Here is a 5,993-nt window from a genome sequence, read left to right on the forward strand (position 1 = left end):
TCATTTTACCTTCATGCATCATTGGTTAAAATCCATCCCTCAGCCAGAAATGTAGTTGCAAACCATTTTTTTTTTCCAGTTACACATTTATACATTACACTGTATACATTGCATTATCCTGAATCTTATTTTGAGGTTTAAGATGCTTGAGGTGTAAACACTCAGTGTTATATCCACTCTAGTTATGGCCATTTTACTGCTTCTTAACCCAGTCATGCTCTGCTGGTTTGGGGTCCTGACCCCCAGCCTGCCTGCCTGTACTCTGATTATGGATAGGAACCTTGCCTGGCTGTTTCTTGACCCCCAGCCAAGAACTTTCTCCTATCAGTAAAACCCCGAATAAAATCCAAGTAAGTGACTCTGCACATTCTTCCTGCTTTTTTTTTTTTCAATTTGAGACAGAAAGAGGAATGTCGTGAGAAGTTATAATATAACTCACTCAGTGACAACCGGAGACTAGAATTCACTTCAACTTATGCAGAAAGAATTGTGTTTTTATTTTACTTTATTTATGGTTATACATTTTATAAGAAAACTGTTTTCCTTATGGTGCAGTTGTATTGGCACAATGTAAGTTATGTCTTTATGTACAAATGGTATGCCACTGCACTGGTGTTCAAGATTTTCTTAAGCATATAAAGCAGAAATGTCCTTATTTTTACACTTATTATAATGTAATTACATCTAACAAATCTTGATTAGATAGAAAGAAAGCTCACTAGTCACTGCACCTGTACCAAACTGCACAAGCTCAAATATATTCATGTCGATTTAATGGATTTTTTTCATTTCACAATGACTGACAAAGGTGAAGAAACTGATGTGGTCATATGGTTGGTGGTTATACTTACAGTATAAAGACATTCAAGGCGGATTTTTTGAGCAAAGTTAAATTGTGAGGAAAGGTCAGCCAAAACTGTTCAAAACAATTGTTATGCTTTTTCATAAACCATTTATACTTTGGGTTGCCTCTCCTGTAGAATTTGCATAAAAACCACACAATGTGCCTTCATTTTAAATCACCAGGAATGCATCCAACCGTAATGCATGAATAAAATGTACAAAAATGCACGAAAAACCCGGTCATTTTATGAGGTTAACATTGATGTTTCTGATGTTTATGGTTTGGACATGTGCAGAGGAGGTACATGGCGTATATTGGTAGGAGAATGCTGAGGATAGAGCCACCAGGTGAGAGGAAAAGAGGAAGGCCAAAGAGAAGGTTCATGGATGTGGTGAGGGAAGACATGCAGGTGGTTGGGGTGAAAGAAGCAGATGTCGAGGACAGGGGGGTATGGAGAAGGATGATCCGCTGTGGCGATCCCTAATGGGAGAAGCCAAAAGAGGAAGAATATTGATGTTTTTTAATGCAGATAATGCAGTGCTTTGTTATACTGTGTTTCGCTATAATATTAATGGTTTCTATAGCCATGGCATCATAATAATGGTATTAAGAGTGGATTGATTTAGAAAGGACATCACTTAAGGCCTGAGTGTAAAATGTATGGCCTGAAACTGGTAAAAACATATCTGAATATCCCAGTTGAGTGCATTCCCAAATTTGAAAGAGGCATATGTAAAGTAGTGTGGAGAAGGATGATCTGCTGTGGCGACCCCTAACAGGAGCAGCCGAAAGAAAAAGAAGAAGACGGTGCATTCCCAAATTATTTACTTTACCACATACATTATGGCTTTGCTCACAAGTCCAACAGAGACAGTTTGTCATGGCTGGGGCTTGACTTTTTTTTTTCTGAACATTTGTTCAATAACCTGGAGCCCGGATCAGGGTGAAGCCAGAATATAACACAAATTTTGTAGGGGTGTAAAGTTTTAGAGAATAGATCAGCACTTTTTCTTCTATATCCTAGATGGTTTGTTCAGTTTTTTTCTGGTATTTAACTCATCGGACATTTTAAATATCCTCTGGATTTGCTTAAGTCTCGAAAGCACTCTGATTGAATGTATTGTACTGTACCCTGCTGAAACCTTTCTGAAGCCCTGGGTTTTTAATTGGGCCAGTGGTGCCATGGATAAAGCATCTGACTATAGATCAAAAGATTATAGTTTCTATGGTCTAGGATCTTTCTCTTTGTGGAAGTGGTAGATTAGTGGTTACAATATTGGACTTCTAAACATGAGTTTAACCATCATTTACATCTATGGTATTTTGCAGACACCCTTTTTCTGAGCAGCTTACCTTTATCTCATTCATACAACTGAGCAGTTAAGGGTTAAGGGCCTTGCTCAAGGGCTCAGCAGTTAAAAATTTGGTGTGGTGGGATTTAAAGTCACAGCATTCTGATCAGAAATCCGACATCTTTACCACTGAGCTAGCACTTCTTTCATCAATTTCTCAGTTGTACAAATGAAATGAAATTGTAAGTTGCTCTGGATGAGGGAGTCAGCGAAATATCGTAAATGTAAATATACATGATCATAAAGCTACAGTTAAAAGTGTAACATAAATCTGCTATATTTGATCAGAATATATATACAATAGTCCCCCGGGTTATGTTCTAAGACCCCTGCGAGTTCTGAAAATCTGCAAATTTTGGACGCACCCCGCAGCCCCTATGGTACCTTGGTGAATTCATGTAGACATTATGTCACTTTAATGCAATGTGTTTTACACAATTTTATGAAATGTGTTATTGAAAATATAGTTAAAATGTTATTTATAATGTTTTTGAACAGTCTTGCTGCAGATTCCCGTGAATTTTAAGATGCTTTGCAACTTGCTGTTAGTTAGATTCCAAATAAGAACACGCAAATTTTCCGAAAAGCAAAATATCGGGGGTTGATTGTATACACATACAAGGGGTTGGGATACAATGTATGATGAAAAGAATCAGATAACAGACATGGACATTACAGAGGTCTGCTCATTGTTTGTGTAAATGTTTAGTGTTAGTCAGTTTGAGAAGTCGGTCAGGACACAGATTTCTTTTTTTTTCATTCAGAAGGTCAGTGTTTGAACCACGAATGATTTTGTAGTCTGCCTTAGAGGTGGTACAATTATATTATGTCATAGAAAAATCAGTTGCAAATCTGTAACAGATTGCAGACTGCAGTTCATCCTCCGCTCCACCAGAGGGGACCTTTACCCAAATTCTGAATACCTTCGGATCGAGGGTCACTTCCTGTTTGCAGCCTACTTATGCTTCATTAATGGTTTACTGCCATGTGAAGTATTGGGGTTTTGTGAAGATACCAAGCCTTTAAATGGCTATAGACTTTTCTTTTATGTTTCAACTTTTGTTTATTCTTTTCTGACTACGCTTTTGTTTCTGTATATTTGTTTATTTCGTAAACTGATTATATTGTGTATTGAACTTTCTGTCTGTTTTTTGACTCTGGATTAAATTTCTGAACTGTTTAATAGACTGCACATAGATTCTACTCCACCTGGGCCTGGGAATGTTTAATAGAATACTTTGCCTCTGGAGAATGTGTGGTTTTGTTAATGCTGCTAACTGGAAGGACTTATAATGGGCTTCTCCAGCCTGGGACAGTGATGAACGATCAGAGGCTACTACACGTATTTCACTCAGCAAATCTAAAACATGTTTGAGTATCTGGCCGGAGGACTGAATGTTTTGGGACAATTTTTAAGCCGCTGACTATGCAATGAAATTCTGGACCCTGGCGGCTCAGAGTGGGTGGAATGACACAACCCTCAAAGCAGTTATCCAAAAAGGATTAAACCCCACACTTCAGGCAGAAAGGGCCTGTAAGGACCAAGATATCCGCAACCAGTGCCCCTGAGCCCAGCTTAGCACTATCCCCAGGTATTTTGAACAGCATTGACAACTCAGGCTAAACTGTGTTTAAATTGTGGTTGAGCCAATCATCATTTCTCCACAAGCCTAAAGAAACCCCGGTTTAAGCTGGTAAAAGTGAATTTAACAAACTGTTCTTACAGTGTTTGGCTACCAGTACAAATCCACACTCATAAACACGGGATCGGCTGTCAGTTGAATCCACCACCAAGTGGCTGAAGAGCTCCAACTCCCCATGACCCCTTGTGACTCATCTCTGACAATCACTGCAGTTGATAATGGGCAAATTGGCAGGATAAGGGTTCTTTTGGATCCAGGCCCATCACCCCATGATCTTGTGGGAACATAGGGAACTGCTACAATGGTTGGTCCCCGAGGTGCATTGAGCACTGCCTAGAACGAAACCCGCTCTGGCCCTGCCACATCACCTCAATAGAGAACCCGGAGCCGAAAACAACAATCTGCACTGCCATGATCTGGAGGCCCCATTACGCAAGGAACAAGCTATGTCACTTTCCCCACATTGCTTATAGGACTGTAAGGTAGAACTCCTCCCCAATATAGTTTCTCCACATTGCTGCATTTACTAATTGTCAGCACCTGAAAATAAGGCTATGGAGGAGTACGTTCAGGAAGCCCTGGCAGTAGGATTCATCCGGCCCTCTACATCTCTTACAGCTGCATGATTCTTCTTTGTAGAGAACGAGGATGAGGGGTTAAAACCTTGCATAGACTACTGCGGGCTAAATGCCATATGGCCTTATTAATGTGCGGGGTTTCACACAATGTGCAAAGTTTTAGGCTTTTATTAATTAGTTGTTTCGGGTTCTCCTGACCTCCTGTGTCATAGTATACATCAACAACATCATAGTGTACTTGGCCACCTAAAGCCTTCATGTCCAACATGTTTAACATGCTCACCACACTGTTGAGGAGGAAGACTAAGAAATTCAGAAGGTCTAGTAAAATTTAGAGCACATTTTAGGCATTAAAACAAATTAACCATTCACCATGGCTCGAATCCTACACCACCTTTGATTTAAATCCTTCAATGTGCTGCGTTTTGTAGGTGGAACTCGATGGAACTCGCATTTCTCTGCATTGACCACAAGTTGATGTTGTATATTGGACACATAGGCTGTAACTCTCTACCCTATCTTCTACCAACCTCACCCCATTCCAATGTGTCGTGGGCTACCAACCTCCTTGGAAGGCATCTGCAGAGAGCAGTTCAATGTCAAGAGATAAAAGCAAATCGTGGAAGATGTTCCCACCCTCCTATCAATCTGGCCAAAAGGTATGGCTATCAGGCTATCAAACATCAAGTTAAAACTACCATGCAGAAAACTACCTTTCAAAATTGTGTGTCAGATCACCTATTATCTAAAGCTACCACCTGAATACTGTTTTTCCTCCATTCTTTCACATCTCCCTTCTCAAACCTGCACATATGCCCCTAAATGATACAGGCAGAGGTCGGCTCTAATACCTTGTGGACAGGAGGGTACAGACCGGAGGAGCAGTGTTGGGTAAACTGGGAGGATATTCCAGACCTGTCACTGATCGAGGACATAACCATCCTGTCCGACCCGCTCCCCGAACCTGTGTAAGGCTATGTAGGAAAACACTTAGAGGTGTTCCTAGAAGGGGGAATCTGCAACAGCTTCAACTGCAGTTGAAGCTGTGGGAATCTTCCTGAATTCTAAAAACCTCCGGGTCGAGGGTCACTTCCTGTTTGTAGACTTTGTAACACTCACTGCTGTGCAGTATTGTGTTTCTGTGAACATACCAAGCCTTTTTATATCTACAGCCTTTTCTATTGTGTTTTATATTTTTCTTATCCTTTTCTGACTACACTATTGGTTCTGTGGATTTGTTTATTTTGTGGACATTATATTGCGTATTGAACTTCCGGCCTGTTTTTTTGACTCTTGGATTCTTGTATTGCGTTCTTATACTGTTTAATAAACTGCACATGGATTCTACTACACCTGGTTTTGGGAATATATTACAGAATCCAAACAATATTATTTAATTGAATGGACTCTAATAATTGGAATGACTGAAATTCCTTCTTAAATTTAAAATGGTCTAATTGTTACAGATCACTTCATGAACTGCTATAAAGCATTAAAGCTCTTGAATGTAATGTACAGCCTGTTGCACATTTGCATTTTACGAAGCACAGAAAAGCGATTTATAGTGCGCTGTATT

The 5,993-nt window shown here is 39.9% G+C and overlaps 1 long non-coding RNA gene across 1 annotated transcript; it reads left to right on the plus strand.

The window, feature by feature from the left end:
- Positions 1–3,216: 3,216 nt before the first annotated feature.
- Positions 3,217–5,764, plus strand: LOC124394850. Its single transcript, XR_006927565.1, has 3 exons — positions 3,217–3,788; positions 4,849–5,076; positions 5,249–5,764. It is a non-coding gene; the product is annotated as an uncharacterized LOC124394850 (long non-coding RNA).
- The last annotated feature ends 229 nt before the right edge of the window (positions 5,765–5,993 follow it).

This window comes from Silurus meridionalis, chromosome 12 (assembly GCF_014805685.1).
Source record: "Silurus meridionalis isolate SWU-2019-XX chromosome 12, ASM1480568v1, whole genome shotgun sequence".
NCBI lineage: Eukaryota > Metazoa > Chordata > Actinopteri > Siluriformes > Siluridae > Silurus > Silurus meridionalis.